This window comes from Mercenaria mercenaria, chromosome 2, assembly GCF_021730395.1.
Source record: "Mercenaria mercenaria strain notata chromosome 2, MADL_Memer_1, whole genome shotgun sequence".
NCBI lineage: Eukaryota > Metazoa > Mollusca > Bivalvia > Venerida > Veneridae > Mercenaria > Mercenaria mercenaria.
The window spans coordinates 78,744,621-78,765,932 of NC_069362.1; the positions used below are offsets into that span (position 1 = coordinate 78,744,621).

The window sequence follows — 21,312 nt, forward strand, 5'->3', positions numbered from 1 at the left end:
ATGTCCGCAAGATGGGAAGCGTTAATGGGGGTAACTGGTCTACAATTCTCGCCGGTGGGTTGCTAGATGATAGTTGTTCCTTTGTTGAGAGAGACGGAAATCAGGGATTGCAAGGATTTCTTCTTTATTTCAGGACCATACCCTGCCCAGGTCTTCTAATGCATGTTTTACTTGGACGGAACATACATTGGGCAGGATTTTATTTCTTATAGGTTCAAGGCCTGCCAGGAACGGGCAGGATTTTCTCTTTTTCAGATTTCCTTTGAATTTTTGCCTTCCATTACCAGGACAGGCCAGATTGTCAGATTTGTTTTCATGTAGCTCACTTCTGCAGTATTAAATTCTTGCCTATTAATTAATAAGTAACTTTAACATAAATAATTTCAAGTTCAGTTTTTCCTGTTTGGCTTTTTTCTAATTACAAGCATGGGAGCCAGAGACCTCTGTATTCCCATGGAAATGTGAAATGGTGCCAGTACTTTAGTAGGGACAGTGAGGGGGCCAAACACTGTGCAAGTCCTTCGGTCTGTTCCGTGTTTTCAATCTTCTAGACCTCTACTGCTGGTGTCTTCTGTTCAGAAGTATATTCTCTTTAAGGTAATTAATAGTTATGAATATTTGTTCTCAGAATTTGCACTAAAATGTTAAATATCGTTGTCATATAATAATTTAAGAAAAATAGAATAAATCTGCAGGTTTTTAAATTTTCTTCAGCTGAACATTAAATGGGTAGAAATTCTCTCAGCGAAACAGTTAAATGGATAGAAATTAAGCCTATTTCTTATTTCTCAGCTGGTAAATGTATGAAGATAAATTAAATTCAAGACAGAGATGCTGGTATAAGAAACAGTTTATCAACAAATAGCTTTTTCAGAAGAAAAATATTTAAGCACATAAGCTGCACTTTATATCCTAATTGATTATAATGATAGAATTTGAGTACATGCTTTATAAATTATATGTTTGAGGTTTCATGAAAGTATAACATTAATTACTTTTTGAATTACTTTTTTTTTCATTATTTACAACACTTTACCATAGAGTATGACTCCAAAACAAATAATTTGGTCCATCAGGCTTTTAATTTTAGGTTAAAAACAAACAGCTGTCAAAATAGAAAATAATACATAATTGCGTAGTAAGAAAAGCATATCTTTCATTATAGCACATGACTTTATACAGACAGAACCATAATGGGAGGTAATGAAATCAGTGGATTTATTAATACTGTTAACTATTTTGAATCTGATGTTCAAAGCTGTGATAAATATATAGAGAAAATTTGTTTGTTTTATTGTAAGATCGAAATATATTTCACCGAGTGAACACTATAATGCAATATTTTCACAAGTGGTGCATTTTTAATGGTTTTAACCAAATTATATTCAGTTTGCCCGCGCAACGTCAAGTGCATCGCACCTTAACATGATAATGTTGTGACGTCAGGATGTCTTTGTAGAAAAACTATAAATAGTTCTATTACGTTTTCCGATTTCTGTGACATTTTATTATGATAAAATGTAAATATTTATAATCCTTTTATTATTTATAACATATTTACCTTTACTGAAGAATATTTTTCAAGGAATTTCTTATCATTTATAATTCCTATCATTTCGTATTCAAATGTAGTTCCATACCAGTTAAAAATAAAAATGATATTTTCACTGTTTGAAACCGTGAAAATATCAATTTTATTTCACTGATAAATTTCAGTATTTCACAGAAGAGTATAAAATAAAAGAAAACCATCATTGATAACAGAATTTAACTAAAAAGTAACATGTTTTATGTTTATAACAAAAATGCAGCAGCTACAGCATAGTCATTGTGGCCCCTCAAACAGAACTTGGTAAACTTTCACACACTAAAAGATGACATTAAGATTAAGTGCAGTGTACATGAACCATAACAAAACTTTGCTTACTTAATAAAGATATTCCCTGTGGAAATTATGCCTGAAACTTTTGAAAATAATTAAATTTCTCATGACATTGTGTGTTTGAGAACCGAGTTAAACCTTAATTACAATGCTGGACACTATTGATCCTGCCTTTGCAACCACTGCAGATCATGATCGTGGAGTCTGATCATGACCAGCACTGTTCGTCATTCAGTCAGTATCTTTTTTGTAAGCACCCCTTTTAACAGTTAATGGTACTGTCCAGATTGGAAGATGGACAAGTTCTATATAGAAATTGGAGCAGGGTAAGGGTTAAGGAACTGCAGTGTGCATAAACCGTAACTCCTGCAAACACATTATTCATGGTAGTTCCTGGCATTGCTTTTACTTTTTGCATACATTTCATTTAGTTTTGGCGCAGACAGTGTTCGGAGAGACTGGCAAAAAATGAATGATAATGATGAATAAAACTACAACAACAACAATTAAGCAAAACAGACCAGATAACTCAGATGCTGAACTGCCAGTAGCTGCTGGAAATGTGGGACAGAGTTAGCATTGAATAACTTTCAGCTGGATCTTGTCTGGAGCTTTCTGGAGTTCATTTGAACTACATCTGTACAGTCAACACTATAATTCAGGTAACATGAATGTTTAAGTTACACATTGCAGGAATAATGAATCTCTTTAATGATTGAGTGCTGAAAAAAGACAAAAAGTCGCAAATGGCAAGGCAGGTCAGCTGATTGATTGACATTTTAAGCCCCTCTCTTATAAAATTTTGTTTTGAATCAACAAATGGAATTTACAAGGAAATATTCACTGTCGTTCTCTAATCACTTACGAATTAATATGTATGTTGTAATGCACTTTTCACATTTACAATTAATAGTTATCAATGTTTTACAACTAGTTGAAAGCTTTGCTGTAATAGCAATGCCAAGAACAATAAACAACTTATTTCAGGCTGGTGAGTCTGTGATTGGTCATCAACACCAAGAATTGAGGAGACTTCTTTGTTCTGATGTCTGCCATCACTCTACTGTCCTGAGAATCACCATAGCGATGACCTAGGTGTCAGAACAGGAACCAGAACATACCTTATTGAAAACCTAGACATTCTCATTTTTCCAGTAAGTTACCTGTATATTAGTTTTGCCAGGGAGAATAGGACTTTCTTAATTACATATTCAAAATGAAAGCTACATTGCAGCTTTGCCAAGCTAATTGTTTGCCAGGATTAGTTTTAGATGGGAAAGTTATATCGACAGTGTTGATCGAAAAACCCGAAAAATAAAAAGGTGGTTTTCAGGAGAGGCAAAAAACTAATTTTTAGTGTTTTTCCTATACGGCATTTTCTATTTTCCTCATTATTTGGTATTTTATTTCTTCATGTTTCACCCCTTTCCCATGGGCTAATTCACCCCAGATTTGGAGAGAATCAATCTGACTAAAGTACATATCCTATTACGCTACGCATAGGATCTGAGAACAACCTATTCATTGCCTCGTTCTGACGATCCTTTCGCTAGCCAGTCAGAGCCTAACTTACAACATCTTGCAAAATCTACCTGTAGCCTTGACTTTTGATATTTACAATTCTTATGTCATAATGTATCAGATAGCCGGTTAGCTCAGTTGGTAGGCCACTTGCTTTGTAAGTGAGGGGTCCCGGGTTCGAGCTCTGGAATGACTGCACATTTTTCTTACTCTTTGACATTCGAACAAGTTGTCTGATTGGATAAAATTAAAATAGCAATACTGGAAATCCAAAATATACAGAAGACGAATGTGAATGGGTAGTTCTCAGATCTTCGTTTAGAAGATCAAGTACTTTAGTCAGATTTGGAGAGAATGTGCGCGGGAAAAAGCTAACATATTAGGCAAAGAAAAAGTAGGCATTTTCATTATTCGGGATTTTCGATCGACTGTCGATATTATACATTGAAAATATTATATATGTGAGAAAATTAAGTGAAACGGTTAAAAGAAATATCAAACACAATGGATCCCAAGAGGTTGCAAGAACTTAAAAATGGAATTGCACACCTTGAGGAAATGAAACAATTGTTTAAATCATTAAATGTGTGTACCGGTACATATATTGAATTACAGATCTGTCATAGGATTCATGGAGGTCATAGCCAACATAATACATCTGCCCCTGTTCTAAGATTCATTCCTGCAAACCAAGACCAAGCTGATGGATAAAGTATCGGCTGATTCATGTAAGTTCTACAAAAATCCACTGTGTTTTTAGCTTGACTATTCAAAGAATAAGGAGGGCTATTGCACTTGCCTTGGCCTTACGCGTCGGTGTTAAGGCTTTATGTAGTTCAATATTTTCTTCATTAATTAATATTCAATTAAAACTTGCTGTACTGGCTAGTACTGATAATGTTCAATAGTATGTTAGGCCTTGGAACCCCACCTGCAGTATTGTCAGAATTATGCACCTTTTTATCCCCCCGCCAAAGGCGAAGGGGATATTAGAAATGCTCTCCATCCGTCCGTGCGTCTGCAACGATCTTTGTCCGGAGCATAACTCCAAAAGTACTGGAGGGATTTTCTTCAAACTTCATACACTGATAGAACACATTGGGAGGAAGTGCAGTGTGCAAGAACAATAACTCTACCTTGCCTATTTTTTGAGTTATTCCCCTTTATCATATTTTCTTAAAACATTTTGTTCGGAGCATAACCCCAAAAGTTCTGGAGGGATTTTCTTCAAACTTCATACACTAATAGAATGCATTGGAAGGAAGTGCAGTGTGCAAGAACAATAACTCTACCTTGCCTTTTTTTGAGTTATTCCTCTTTATCATATTTTCTTGAAATAAATTTGTCCGGAGCGTATCTTCTTCATGCATGGAGGGATTTTGATATATCTTGGCACAAATGTTTACCACCACGAGGCGGAGTGTCACGCGAAAGAACCAGGTCCCTAGGTCTAAGGTCAAGGTCACACTTACAGGTCAAAGGATACAAGAACAAAAACTTTGTCCGGAGCATTTCTTCTTAATGCATAGAGGGATTTTGATATAACTTGGCACAAATGTTCACCACCACAAGACGGAGTGTAATGTGCAAGATCCAGGTCACTAGGCCTAAGGTCAAGGTCACACTTAGAGGCCAAAGATCAGATACAAAAATGACTTTGTCCGAAGCATTTCTTCTTCATGCATGGAGGGATTTTGATGTAACTTGGCACAATTATACACCATCATGAGACGAAGTGTCATGCCCCGTTCCCTTCTTTAGAATTACTTCACTTTGTTGTTACTTTAAATAGCTTTTATTGCAACTTTTTCATTACTAGTCATAGGGAAAAACCAAGACCACTTTTCTGTAGTACAACATGCATGCTACATCCATTTTTTTTTTTTTTTTTAAAGATTAACTTCCCTTAGTTGTTACTATAAATAACTTATATTGTAACATTTTTAGCTCGACCAAATCGAAGAATAAGTAGAGCTATCCTACTCACCACGGCGTCGGCGTCACACCCTGGTTAAGTTTTTCGTACCAGTCCACATTTTGACAAAGTCTTTTGAGATAAAGCTTTGAAACTTTCAACACTTGTTTACCATCACCATGTCCAGTTATAGGCAAGAGTACATAACTCTGTCAAGCATTTTGACTGAATTATGGCCCCTTTTGACTTAGAAATCTTGGTTAAGTTTTTCGTAACAGTTCATATTTTGACAAAGTCTTTTGAGATAAAGCTTTGAAACTTTCAACACTTGTTTACCATCACCATGTCCACTTGTAGGCAAGAGTACATAACTCCATCAAGCATTTTGGTTGAATTATGGCCCCTTTTTGACTTAGAAATCTTGGATATGTTTTTCGTACCAGTCCACATTTTGACAAAGTATTTTGAGATAAAGCTTTGAAACTTTCAACACTTGTTTACCATCACAATGTCCAGTTGTAGGCAAGAGTACATAACTCCATCAAGCATTTTGACTGAATTATGGCCCCTTTTGACTTAGAAATCTTGGTTAAGTTTTTCGTACCAGTTTATATTTTGTGTAAAGTGTTTGACATATGGCTTTGAAACTTTTATATCTTGTTCAGTATAATAGTCTCTATCAGTAGGCAAGAGTACGTAACTCTCTCGTCTTTTTTGGCTGAATTATGGCCCTTTTTGAACTTGGAAATTGGTTCTGTTTTGTATATGTCCATGTTTTGTCAAGACTATTTGACATAATATTATGCCTTTTAAACTTTAAACACTTGTTTATCATTATGATTTCCATCTGTAGGCAAGAGTACATAACTCTGTCAACTATTTTGACTGAATTATGGCCCTTTTTGGACTTGGAAATTAGTTAAATTTTTCATATAAGTCCATGTTTTGCCTAACATATAACTTGACATATTTGCCATCATGGTCACACATTGCCATTTAGTGCAAGACTTATCGAAATCCACAAATACAGGAACATATTTTATTTAATCCATTTTTTTGTTTAGTCTGAAAATCTATGGAAATATTTTGACCCCATTCTTCAATCAATTCTTCGAATAGTCGAGCGCACTGTCATCCGACAGCTCTTGTTATGATTGCCCCTAGGGAAAAAACAAGACCACTTTTCTGTGGTACAACATAGATGTTACTCTCCAATTTTAAGTGTATTTTATTATATATAAGGTACCTCTACCTGGTAAGGAGTTTTTTGTGGACTTTAAAAAACAAAAGACTTACAGTGATTACTAAACAACCACAAAATTAACATTCCATTTGCAAATACAGCTGCTAGAGTAAAGAAATTTGCTTTGACGGGTATATATTGTGACATTCTGGCACTCTTGTTCCCTATTAGCTTTCCATTCTGTCTTTTTACAGTAGCCATATAGAAAAACATTATAGCTGTACTCTTCATGAAAATTAATAAAATTTAGCAGTAAACCGCCTAATTACTGACTTATTCTTTCTTCCACATCTTAAAACCCCTGATGCGGACCACAACTAAACGGTTCTTCAGAGCTTTCCCCAAAATTAATACTTTCAGACACTAACTTGCCAGGAACTTTAGCCTTCAATTATGATATGCCCAGTGGGGGGATTAGCCATGTGTAACATGGCTCTTGTTAATTTAGAAATTAGATTAAAAATTTTATGATGAAGTCCAGTATCTTCATTACATAAGATTATTCATTTGATACTTACTTACTGTATCACTACTTGCTCATAGTGACATTGTATATTATTATGTCTCCCCCAGGAGACATATTGTTTTTGCCCTGTCCGTCCGTCCGTACGTCACACTTCATTTCCGAGCAATAACTGGAGAACCGTTTGACCTAGAACCTTCAAACTTCATAGGGTTGTAGGGCTGCTGGAGTAGACGACCCCTATTGTTTCTGGGGTCACTCCCTCAAAGGTCAAGGTCACAGGGGCCCGAACATTGAAAACCATTTCCGATCAATAACTAGAGAACCACTTGACCCAGAATGTTGAAACTTCATAGGATGATTGTACATGCAAAGTAGATGACCCCTATCGATTTTGGGGTCACTCCATTAAAGGTCAAGGTCACAGGGGCCCGAACATTGAAAACCATTTCCGGTCAGTAACTTGAGAACCACTTGACGCAGAATGTTGAAACTTCATAGGATGATTGGTCATGAAGAGTAGATGACCCCTATTGATTTTGGGGGTCACTCTGTCAAAGGTCAAGGTCACAGGGGCCCGAACATGGAAAACCATTTCCGATCAATAACTAGAGAACCACTTGACCCAGAATGTTGAAATTTCATAGGATGATTGGTCATGAAGAGTAGATGACCCCTAATGATTTTGGGGTCACTCTGTCAAAGGTCAAGGTCACAGGGGCCTGAACATGGAAAACCATTTCCGATCAATAACTTGAGAACCACTTGACCCAGAATGTTGAAACTTCATAGGATGATTGGTCATGCAGAGTAGATGACCCCTATCGATTTTGGGGTCACTCTGTCAAAGGTCAAGGTCACAGGGGCCTGAACATGGAAAACCATTTCCGGTCAGTAACTTGAGAACCACTTGACCGAGAATGTTGAAACTTAATAGGATGATTGGTCATGCAGAGTAGATGACCCCTATCGATTTTGGGGTCACTCCATTAAAGGTCAAGGTCACAGGGGCCTGAACATTGAAAACCATTTCTGGTCAGTAACTTGAGAACCACTTGACCCAGAATGTTGAAACTTAATAAGATGATTGGTCATGCAGAGTAGATGACTCCTAACGATTTTGGGGTCACTCTGTGAAAGGTCAAGGTCACAGGGGCCTGAACATGGAAAACCATTTCCGGTCAGTAACTTGAGAACCACTTGACCCAGAATGATGAAATTTCATAGGATGATTGGTCATACAGAGTAGATGAATCCTAATGATTTTAGGGTCACTCTGTTAAAGGTCAAGGCCACAGGGGCCTGAACATGGAAAACCATTTCCGATCAATAACTTGAGAACCTCTTGACCCAGAATGTTGAAACTTCATATGATGATTGTTCATGCAGAGTAAATGACCCCTAATGATTTTGGGGTCACTCTGTTAAAGGTCAAGGTCACAGGGGCCTGAACATTGACAACCAGTTCCGATCAATAGCTTGAGAACCTCTCGACCCAGAATGTTGAAACTTCATAGGATGATTGAACATGCAGAGTAGATGACCCCTATTGTTTTTGGGGTCACTCCGTTAAAGGTCAAGGTCACAGGGGCCTGAACATTGATAACCAGTTCCGATCAATAACTTGAGAACCACTTGACCCAGAATGTTGAAACTTCATAGGATGATTGAACATGCAGAGTAGATGACCCCTATTGATTTTGGGGTCAGTCTATTAAATGTCAAGGCCACAGTGGCCTGTTCATGTAAAATCATTTTTTGGAAATAACTTGAGAACCACTTGACCTACAATGTTGAAACTTAATAGGATGATTGGACTTGCAGAGTAGATGACCCCTATTTATTTTGAGGTCACTTGATCAAAGGTCAAGGTCACAGAAGCCTGAACAGTGACTTGAGAACCACTAGGCCAGGAGTGTTGAAATTTAGCGGGATGGTTGGACATGCCAAGTAGATGATCCCTATTGCAGCCAACCATCAGTGTCTCTTTGACTTTTGCTCCTAACCCCTATTGACTTCTTGCCTATAGGACTTTGCATTGGGGGAGACATGCGCTTTTTTACAAAAGCATTTTCTAGTTATGACTAGATGCAGAACCCTCCCTGCTATTACTTGAAACAGATTATACTGATTCAAGGTGGTGTCCAACATCATAATCTGCATCAGTGGTGTTAATCACGCCAGTGACAGCTCAAGTTTCCTCAGTTATGCCTGTTTTTTCGCTATTCAGCATCAGAGTAGTCGAAGTGCGTTGTCTCCTATGATAGCTCATGAACATGTTTTTTTTTCATAGCTTGACTTGCTGTTGGAGGTAAAATGCATTGTTTGCATGAGAATTTCAAGTAAAAAAATATTTTGATAGTGTTCAAATTGTAGATTTTCAATCATTTCCTGATTTATTTACCTATATTGAAAACCTGACTTGTTGTACAGGTGAGCACTTGGAATGTTTTCATCTGGTAGGAAAATGAAGGTCGCAATGATATCTTTTAAAGAAATATTTTTACATGCCCAAAAGGGACATATGTTATACCCTAGGTCCGTCAGCAGTTCTGTGTCTGCTGTGTAACTCTTGAACACCTTAAAGGATTTCAAAGAAACTTGACATAAATGTTAACCACACCAAGATGACATGTAGAGCGCATGTTTTGGATGTCTCGCTTCAAGGTCAAGGTTACACTTGGGGGTCAAAAGTCTTATCAGATTGTTTCCTGTTCGCTCTGTAACTCTTGAACTGCTGGAAGGATTTCAAGGAAACTTGGCACAAATGTTCACCACACCAAGACAACATGCAGAGAGGGTGTTACCAATGAGTCACTTCCAGGTCAAGGTCGCATCAGATTGTTTTGTGTCCACTCTGTAACTCTTGAACTGCTTGAAGGATTTCATGAAAACTTGGCACAAATTTTCACCACACTGAGACGACATGCAGAGCGATGTTTCGGATGACTCACTTCAAGGTGAAGGTCACACTTGGGGGTCAATGGTCATATATGACTGCTTTGTGTATATTGCTCTGCATTGCAGTGCTCTTGGTTTTATTTGGCAGATCCCATTTTTAGCTCATCTGATTTTTTGAAAAAAAATGATGAGTTATTGTCATCACTTGAGCGGTTGTCGGCGTCGGCGTCGGCGTTGCCTGGTTAAGTTTTATGTTTAGGTCAGCTTTTCTCCTAAACTATCAAAGCTATTGCTTTGAAACTTGGAATACTTGTTCACCATCATAAGCTGACCCTGTATAGCAAGAAACATAACTCCATCTTGCTTTTTGCAAGATTTATGGCCCTTTTTGTACTTAGAAAATATCAGATTTCTTGGTTAAGTTTTATGTTTAGGTCAACTTTTCTCCTAAACTATCAAAGCTTTTGCTTTGAAACTTGGAATACTTGTTCACCATCATAAGCAGACCCTGTACATCAAGAAACATAACTCCATCTTGCTTTTTGCAAGAATTATTGCCCCTTTTGGACTTAGAAAATCAGTTTTCTTGGTTAAGTTTTATGTTTAGGTCAGCTTTTATCCTAAACTATCAAAGCTATTCCTTTAAAACTTGCAACACTTGTTCACCATCATAAGCTGGCCCTGTACAGCAAGAAACATAACTCCATCCTGCTTTTTGCAAGATTTATGGCCCCTTTTGGACTTAGAAAATATCAGATTTCTTGGTTAAGTTTTATGTTTAGGTCAACTTTTTCTCTTAAACTATCAAAGCTATTGCTTTAAAACTTGCAACTCTTGTTCACCATCATAAGCTGACCCTGTACAGCAAGCAACATAACTCCATCCTGCTTTTTGCAATAATTATTGCCCCTTTTGGACTTAGAAAAATCATTTTCTTGGTAGAATATTATGTTTAAGTCAACTTTTCTCATAAACTATCAAAGCTATTGCTTTAAAACTTGCAACAGTTTTTCACCATCATAAGTGGACACTGTACATCAAGAAACATAACTCTATCCTGCTTTTTGCAAGAGTGATGGCCCTTTTTAGACTTAGAAAATCATGGGTAGGACAATATTTCTATTATACAAAAAAAATCAGATGAGCGTCAGCACCCGCAAGGCGGTGCTCTTGTTGTTCACTTGCAATAAATATTTTTTTTGGAATTATTTCCCTTTTATGTTACTATAAATAGCTGATTTTGAAACTTTTTTTATTATTGGCCATAGAGAAAAACCGAGACCACTTTCCTGTGGTACAACATGAATGGAACCTCCTACTTTTAGGTGTATTTTGACATACCTTACCTTGTAAGGATTTTTTTTGACTTCTGTATTTTCTTTAGGAATTTCTTCCCTTTGTTCTTCTTGTCCTTTGGGCTTCAACAGTCTAGTTCTTGAAATTTTGCTCCCATCCTCTGATATAACACTTTGGGCATATATTGCCCCGCTTGGCGGAGTTCTTATTGTACCCCCCGACAGCAAAGTTGTAAGGGGGTGTACCCCCCGACAGCAAAGTTGTAAGGGGGGGTATACTGGTTTCAGGTTGTCTGTCTGTCTGGCCGTCTGTCCGTAGACGCAATCTTGTGCGCACCATCTCTCCTTATCCCCTTGACAGAATTTAATGAAACTTCACACAAGCGATCAGTACCAACGGTAGTTGTGCATTGGGCATGTTAGGTTCTTTAAGAAAAAAAATTTGCAGAGTTATGGGACTTCGTTTTTTTGTTACTATACTATATACATAGACACAATCTTGTGCGCACCATCTCTCCTCATCCCCTTGACTAAATTTAATGAAACTTCACACAAGTGATCAGTACCAACAGTAGTTGTGCATGGGGCATGTTAGGTTCTTTAAAAAAAAACAATTGCAGAATTATGGGACTTTGTTTTTTTGTTACTATACTATATACAAAGTGTGTTGTGTGCACCATCCCTCCTCATCATCCCCTTGACACAATTTAATGAAACTTCACACAAGTGATCAGTAACAACAGTAGTTGTGCATGGGGCATGTTAGGTTCTTTCAGCGACAAAAATTGCAGAGTTATGGGACTTTGTTTCTTGTTAACATACTATGTACATACAGTCTGCATATGCAGTCTTGTGTGTGCCTAATCTACCAAACCCTTACACACAATTTAATGAAACTTTACACAAGTCATCAGTACCAACCCTAGTTGTGCATGGTGCATGTTACATTTTTTTAGATAAATATTCTGCATAGTTATGGGACTTTGTTTTTTGTTACTATACTGTATACATACAGTCTATATACATACAGTCCATATAGTACGCAATCTTGCGTGCGTCAAATTGCAATGTACTGCGTCAGTGCATGCGGGGGTTGGGGGGGGGGGGGTACATTCATCACCTATAGTGATAGCTCTAGTTTTAGTTAGTAGGGATGGGAACGAATACTGAAATCAATATTCGAATATTCGGTCTGCCATATTCGAATATATTCGAATATTCGGTTAGTTTTAATGGAAGTTTCAAATTCTTATTAAGTGATTGGCATATACACAACGTATTCATTTGTTTAAACCGTGGATCATCGTAAATAAGGCCAAAAAAATGTTTATTTCGGGTAACCCGATCCTACATAGCGAAACCCGCCGATTCTAAAGTTTTATTTCACGATTCTGTCAGTATAATCATGAACATATTTAACTAATTCAGTATTTTAGCTTCAAAATGATACAAAAAATCAAAACGATTATAATTTGGACCGTCAGCAGGTCGTCCCATTTAAACATGTGACGCGCTGTTGTATTACCGCCGCCATTTTGAAAAATTTCAATCGGTCAATGGTCGTGTAAAAAAGCAAGTAAGGCAGACTTAAACCTCCTTCAACATGACTTATGCATCAATCATACGTTTTTCTTGATTTTATTATTAAGTACTTCAAAATTTAATTCGAATACGGCCGATTGCGGATGAAAACCGATTCTGCGGATGGTCTGAAACGTCGTACAAAATATTGTGAAAAGATCGACAATATCTACAAGTTTGGTATTGTTTTCGAAAAAAAAAATAATTCTACAACTTGTTACATAAAACAGGCGCCAATAAAAATGAACAAATGATAAAAAGATATCACATTTACGCCTAATACAAACTGTTAATCCGTAGCGATGACCCCAGGTAATTATACATTGCAATTTTCTTGTTAATTGGACATCTTTTGACATGCATCTGACACATTGACGCCTGTTGCAAACTGTTAATCAGTAACGATGGCCCCTGCCAATTATGCATTGCTATTTTCTTGTTAATTGGACATCTTTTGATACGTGATAAACTAACATGACATAGTTTTATTCTGTAGACTTAGCATGCTCATATTGCCTAAAATGAGCTAAAATCAATGATACTTATTTTGAAAAAAAGAAATATACAATAATTTACGAATATTCGAATTTGATTTTCATATTCGAATATTCGACCGATTTTCGAATATTCGAATATTCGTTCCCATCCCTATTAGTTAGACTATTCTTAGAATAGGTAGAGCTATCGGACTAGCTCAGCTGTGCGTTGATGTCGGCCAGGTTTCTGCTGAGGCCACAGTATCGTGAGAATCTTGTGTAAAAAATATGAATGTCGCACTAAAATTGGTCCAGAAGCGTCAGTTGTTGCGTTACGATAATTTCGGGTACGAATGTCCGTATGGGGCTACCGGAACTGGGTACGAATCATACTGTATTAGAATAGAAGAGTTTCCTGTAAAAACTTCATTTTGATCAACAATGAACAATTTTAAGCTACATTTCTATATCTGCAAACAAGAAAAGCATTCAGTGTAATGATTAACAGACTGAAGTACTTCATGTAGCTTCATAAAACCTCGCAGAACACACAAACCCGGTGTTGTTAATCGTTTTCCACCCACTTCTCGGCAGGTGAAATTGAAAGTGTGTCCGTTGGCTGCTTAAAATCTGTCAACCATTCCACATTTATTGCCTGAAAAATTGAAAATGCGCCACAAAATCAAACTACAAGGGTGCGGAAAATTTGAATGATGCCAAGAAGAAAAATGACTCCAAATCTCAGGAGAGTTGATGCAAAGAGTATTAATGGTTGGACTGAAATAAAGACTTCAGTTTTAATAGTGATGTTACCGTCTTATTTTATTAACATATGGTCAAAAGTTGTTGTCCCTAAGATTTTGAAAATGTCCCCACATTTTTTAATACCAAGGGGACATTTTTGTCCTCGGCAGAACCCTGTGTCGGCATCATGATTTGGTTAAGTTTCTGTACGTATTAAAGCTGGTATCGCGTCATTGGTTAAGGTTTTTGATAAAGTCCTGTATCTCTGTTATTATTAAAGCTTTTGACATGAAACTTAAAATAGTTGTTTACTCTCAAGAGTCTACACCAGGAGAAAAAACTCCCATTAATCTGTTTGAATTTTGACAGAGTTTATGCCCTTTTTTAACTTGGTTAAATTTTTGATAAAGTGAAATAACTCTCGTTACTATTGACACTTTTGACTTGAAACGTTAAATAATTATTTACTATCAAAGTTGACAGCAGGAGAAACAATCCCTATAACTTTGGTTTGAATTTTGACAGAGTTATGTCCCTTATTAACTTGGAATTTTTTGGTTAAAGTTTTTACTGGCAAAGCGCTTGTTAATGCAAGCTAGCAGCTCATGCAAGAATATTTATAAATACTTTTAAAACAGAAAACAAAAAACATGCTTATACTTTTATTTGCAAATTGAGTAACCATTTGGGCCCAGTTGTTTGAAACTTTTAACAAGCAATTAAGCTAACGATTGGTTAACTTTTAGGGTTATATTTCGTCATTTTAGAAGACTTGATATACATTGAACATACGAGGAAAGGATTATGAACACAAAGGTTTTTACGGTAAAATCAAAACTTTATAATAATATATATATATAATGTTTTCCACATGTGGGCCACAGACTAATATTTTGAATCAAAATCTAACCGGCCCTGTTTGTTAATCGTGTATCAATTTTCTTGCATTATTTCAGTTGTGTCCCTTGCTTGAAGCTGCTTCCCATGGAATTTTTTCACGAAGTCATTAACTGTGGCATGAAGACGGAATGTACTGATCAGACCAAGTTTCTCGCTGTTTCCTGGCAGCCAGTGGAAGAGCCGAGAATACCAGTGCGAGTCAAGTGTTGAATAGCACAGATTCCAAGCATTGTTTCTCTCTGGTCAGAAAAAAAATCAGAGAAATAACTTATCAATGATATATTCCTGTCTGTTAGTAATGATTGATCGCAGACTGAATGCTACCATGGGTCTACTGGCAAGCTGGAAAGATACAAAGATAAAGATAATTTATTAAACTTACTGAACAGGACATTGGATAATTTTCAGTTGTGAAAGTGAAATAGACGTTAAAAATATTTAGATCAAGTGCAAATTTGATGGTTCATGATTGACATTAACACTTACCGAATGTAACATTAAAGGATGTTCAAGTGTGACAGTGAAATAGACATTAAACATTAAAGATCAAGTTGTGGTTTAAGATAAAATACTGAAAAGATCAACACCAGCATGTTAACAGTAATGTTACAATTTATTTTATGGCATTTAGAACCCTAGCATTGATATTGTACTGTAACCAACGTTCTTCATCTTTGCTCCATCGTGCACACATGAGACATTGTAATTGACAAGATCCTCGTTAGTTAGCTTTCAGTGTCTTCTAATAATTTTGGCATAAACACTGCTGTAACATCAGTTAGTTGATCAATGGTCAATGGCAAAATAACACCAGTTGGCTCAGTTTCGACTCTGTGTGTACACTCACAACCAAGGCTGTCTTGGTATTAAAATTTGAAGTGTTATTTTCGTTATTGTATTTGTCACTGACCTTAATCTTTGCTCAGTCATGTGCCTGGTTTTGAAACATTGCCCAGTGTGACATGCTAAATGCCACCAATTCTTGTGTGAGTAAAAGCACTTTTCCTTTTTACACGCCCGTCTGAAAGTATGGTGTATTACGTGAACACCTGTGGTGGGCAGGCGGCATCCACAGCATGGTGGCTCTTTAAGTCAAACAGTTACCATCCGATCTTCACCAAACTTTCTGACAATGTTTGTGGGCATAATATCTCGGCCAAATTAAGCATTAGGCCAAGTTAGATGACAGGCGTATTTTGTGATAGTCTGGAACTCTTGTTTCTTGAAACTGTTGTTGAATAAGGACCAACTCAATCATTCGTTCATAGTGCATTTGATCCAATAATAAAAACAATCACCATTCCAAACATGCCACCAATGGTCAGTACAGGCCGATTTCAACTTCTGAAAAAAAGAATGGAACAAAGTGGGGCAACACCTTGGAGTGGTCAGTGACAAAAATACCACGAGGCAGAGATACGTTTTTCCCATTATAGAATTGAACAAATGTGGTGCCTCACTGTGTTTCTAGATAGAGACACTTGCATTTCTCTCAGTACATGGTGCCACCAAGTTCGTTGTTTTTACATCAACATCGCATTGCAAATCAAACTTATGCCCCTTTTTCGACTGCTATCTCTGTACCCACTAATGGGAATGAATTCAGACTGAAACTTCACACACTTGTTCACTGTCATGATCTGATATGCAGTGCACAGGTTCCATAACTATACTTTGCATTTTTAGCTCACCTGAGCCAAAGGCTCATGGTGAGTTATTGTGACCGCTCAATGTCCGTCGTGCGTCGTCCGTCCGTCAACATTTAGTAAAAAAATCTTCTTCTTGAAAACCACTGGGCAGAATTACACCAAACTTCACAGGAATGGTCCTTGGGTGGCCCCCTTTCAAAATTGTTCAAAGAATTGAATTCCATGCAGAACTCTGGTTGCCATGGCAACCGAAAGGAAAAACTTTAAAAATCTTCTTGTCCAAAACCACAGGGCCTAGGGCTTTGATATCTGGTGTGTAGCATCATCTAGTGGTCCTCTACCAAAATTATTCAAATTATCCCCCTAGGGTCAAATATGGCCCCGCCCCGGGGGTCACATGGTTTATATAGAGTTATATAGGGAAAACTTTGAAAATCTTCTTGTACAAAAAAACCACATGGCCTAAGGCTTTGATATTTGGTATGTAGCATCATCTAGTGGTCCTCAACCAAGATTATTCAAACTATTCCCCTAGTGTCAAATATGGCCCCGCCCCGGGGGTCACATGGTTTATATAGTGTTATATAGGGAAAACTTTGAAAATCTTCTTGTACAAAACCACATGGCCTAGGGCTTTGATATTTGGTGTGTAGCATCATCTAGTGGTCCTCTACCAAGATTGTTCAAATTATCCCCCTAGGGTCAAATATGGCCCCGCCCTGGGGGTCACACGGTTTATATAGAATTACTTATATAGGAAAAAGCTTTAAAAATCTTCTTGTCAGAAACCATACGACCTAGGGTTTTGATATTTGATTTGATGCATTGTCTAGTAGTCCTCTACCCAAATTGTTAAAATTATGCCCCTGGGGTTAAAAGAGGCCCCGCCCTGGGGTCAATAAGTTATTATGGGAGTTATATAGGAAAAATACTTAAAAATCATCTGATTCTATTTCCAAGACTGTTTAGTTATAATTACCTGATGACCCCAAGTAATATGGTTTCACTTGATTGTGACCTTGACCTACTGACCTACTTTCTTAATATTTTATCATCAGTTTGACATTTGAAACATGTAGCTCATATTACTCAGGTGAGCGATTCAGGGTCATCATGACCCTCTTGTTACAAAATTATGCCCCTTCGACTCGGCAGTTTTTGGTGAAGTTTTTGTATGTAAGCTGGTATCTCAGTACCCACTAATGGGAATGGATTGAAACTTAACACCAGTGTCCACTTCATGAACTGATATGCATTTTACAGGTTCCTAACCCTGTTTAGCAATTTTACAAAATTATTCCCCTTTTTATACGCCTGTTTGAAAAACGGGACATATTATGGGAACGCCCTTGGCGGGCGGGTGGGTGGGTGGGCGGCGTCCACAGACTGTCCGGAGCATATCTTCTACATGCATGAAGGGATTTTGATGAAACTTAGCACAGTTGTTCACCATCATGAGACGGAGTGTCATGCGCAAAAACCAGGTCTAAGGTCAAGGTCACACTTAGAGGTCAAAGGTCAAATTCAAGAATGACTTTGTCCGGAGCATATCTTCTTCATGCATAGAGGGATTTTGATGAAAGTTGGCACAATTGTTCATCATCATGAGACATTAGTGTCATGCACAAGAACCAGGTCCCTAGGTCTAAGGTCAAGGTCACACTTAGAGGTCAAAGGATACAAGAATGAAAACTTTGTCCAGAGCATATCTTCTTCATGCATAGAGGGACTTTGATATAATTTGACACAAATGTTCACCACCACGAGGCGGAGTGTCATGCGCAAGAACCAGGTCCCTAGGTCTAAGGTCAAGGTCACACTTAGAGGTCAAAGGATACAAGAATGAAAACCTTGCCCGGAGCATTTCTTCTTCATGCATAGAGGGATTTTGATATAACTTTGCACAAATGTTCACCACCACGAGGCGGAGTGTCATGCGCAAGAACCAGGTCCCTAGGTCAAAGGTCAAGGTCACACTTAGAGGCCAAAGATCAGATACAAGAATGACTTTGTCCGAAGCATTTCTTCATCATGCATGGAGGGATTTTGATGTAACTTGGCACAATTATACACCATCATGAGACGAAGTGTCTTGTGCTGTTCCCTTCTTTAGAATTACTTCCCCTTGTTGTTACTATAAATAGCTTATATTGTAACTTTTTCATTACTAGTCGTAGAGAAAAATCGAGACCACTTTTTTGTGGTACAACATGCATGCTACATCCAATTATGAGGTTTATTTTGACCAATCTCTTCCTGGTAAAGATTTTTGTGTGGACTTAAAAATTTTTTTTGATTTTTTTTTTTTTTTTTTTAAGATTATCTTCCCTTAGTTGTTACTATAAATAACTTATATTGTAACTTTTTTATAATTGACCGTAGGGAAAAAACAAGACCACTTTTCTGTGGTACAACATAGATGTTACTTTCAAATTTTAGATGTATTTTAAGGTATCTCTACCTGGTAAGGAGTTTTTTTGTGGACTTAGAAAAGCAAATGACTTACAATGATTACTAAACAACCACAAAATTAAAATTCCATTTGCAAATACAGGTGCTAGAGTAAAGAAATTTGCTGTGACGGGCGTATATTGTGACATTCTGGCACTCCTGTTCAACTTATTTTCATTCAACTGACATGGCTGAATAGTCTAGCATTGCTGTCCTCCAACAGCATCTGTTACTTTACTCTCAGATGAACATTGAAGAATATATAGTATTAGTATTTGTAAGAAACTTTCAACATCTCTGCTGGTTAACAGATCTATTTCATTGCACATAGTTGTTCCCAAGGGGATATCATTTAATTTTGGGGGCAGGAAATTCTTGGTATTGGCTCTGTTGTATGGGGAAATGAGTATGCAGATTTCAACTTTTAGAAGATAAAAGAAATAGCAATTTCAATTGTTTAATGGGTTGATGCAGCCATGAAATCCACAAAAAGTAGTCCCCCTTAAATATTAAAAATTTTATAGCATGACTTCAAATGTCTGGTTTGTCTGTTAAATTTTTAGCCCGACTATTCAAAGAATATGGACAGTTATACTACTCGCCCTGGCATTGGCGTCCGCATTGGTTAAAGCTTTTTTATAATATCAAATAACTTGAACACTATCAAAGATATTCAAGTGAGACTTGGAATACTTGCATAAAATTATAGTGACAGTGTGCACATGTATGACAGGGGATATTACTCTGTCAACAATATAAAAGTGAGTCTACCTTTGAATCACCGCTAATAATGATAACATCTCGAATGAAGTATTAATCTTTCTGCAAAAAAAACCCCTAGAATTTCCAAGTGAAGTACTTGACTGTTCATAGCAAGTAACTGGCAGCTTACATAAAGTATGCACCTGTTTTTCTGCGAGTAATGACACCTCGAAGTACAAACCTCTACAACTCTTCACAACATAACATGTTTTCTGCAAGTGACATCTCCATTGTAATGTCTTCAGGTACATTTGGTATTGTGTAAAGCTGACATACTTCAAAATTTAGATCACCTGAGACCTCCTTGCTCGGGTGGGGGTGGGGGAAGCTGTTATAGCAACTCCAAAATCCCTTTTGTATAAGTCTGGACAGACAGACAGATGGGGAAATCAGTGATAACTCCTCTTTCTTTCTTTTTTCTTTTTACTACAGGAACCTTGAAAATATCGGAAGGTAATTTTGGGGTATGAAACAGTCAAATCAGTCGATCTTGAAAGTTAGTGCAAACGTCATGGTTTAGACAGTTTAATTTTTAAAAACATGTTACCAATGTATAAAATCAGGGCCTATATTCAAAGTTTTAAGTCATACACTTGAAAATCCCAAATTTTATTTATGTATTATATTTGCTTTGACTGTAATGAAATTTTCTTTAAAACAACACTAAACAATAACAGATATTACAATGAAATTTTATCATTATAATTATGTTTGTTATAAACAAAATTCCAGTGAATTGAATATTCTTTAGTCTAAGTCTGAAACTCAAATTTTTAATGTTGAAGAATATGGGCCCGTAATTACAATTACTTGAAATGATGGTAACAAAATAAGTAAACACAGTGCTACGCAAAGGAAATTTGAAACAAAATGATATTTTCAGATGGAAGTCTTATAAATTGAATAAATAAAATGACTTCACATGCCTTTCCAACAGTATTTAATTACAAAATACAAACTAAGTTTCAGCTATCGCTCATCAGTGTACATACATACATACATACATATATATATATATATATATATATATATATATATATATATATATATATAACAGTCTCTGCCATGCAGAACAGGAATATGGTGTTTATTTTTATGCCCCCGAAGGGAGGCATATAGTTTTTGAACAGTCTGTTGGTCTGTCCGCAGTTTTCGTGTCCGGTCCATATCTTTGTCATCCATGTATGGATTTTCAAACAACTTGGCATGAATGTGTACCACAGTAAGACGTGTCACGCGCAAGACCCAGGTCTGTAGCTCAAAGGTCAAGGTCACACTTAGACGTTGAAGTTCATTTTTCATGAAAGTGCATTGATGGGCATGTCCGGTCCATATCTTTGTCATCCATGGATAGATTTTCAAATAACTTTGCATGAATGTCTACCACAGTAAGACGACCTGTCGCGCGCAAGACCCAGGTTCGTAGCTCAAAGGTCAAGGTCACACTTAGACGTTAAAGTTCATTTTTCATGATAGTGCATTGATGGGCATGTCCGGTCCATATCTTTGTCATCCATGGATTGATTTTC

At 37.0% G+C, this 21,312-nt stretch overlaps 1 long non-coding RNA gene across 1 annotated transcript; it reads left to right on the top strand.

Moving 5' to 3' along the window:
• Positions 1-448: 448 nt before the first annotated feature.
• On the top strand, positions 449-15,805 carry LOC128555243 (uncharacterized). The gene is made up of 5 exons (XR_008369911.1): positions 449-597; positions 2,314-2,544; positions 2,870-3,036; positions 4,019-4,131; positions 14,978-15,805. It is a non-coding gene; the product is annotated as an uncharacterized LOC128555243 (long non-coding RNA).
• Positions 15,806-21,312: the final 5,507 nt, after the last annotated feature.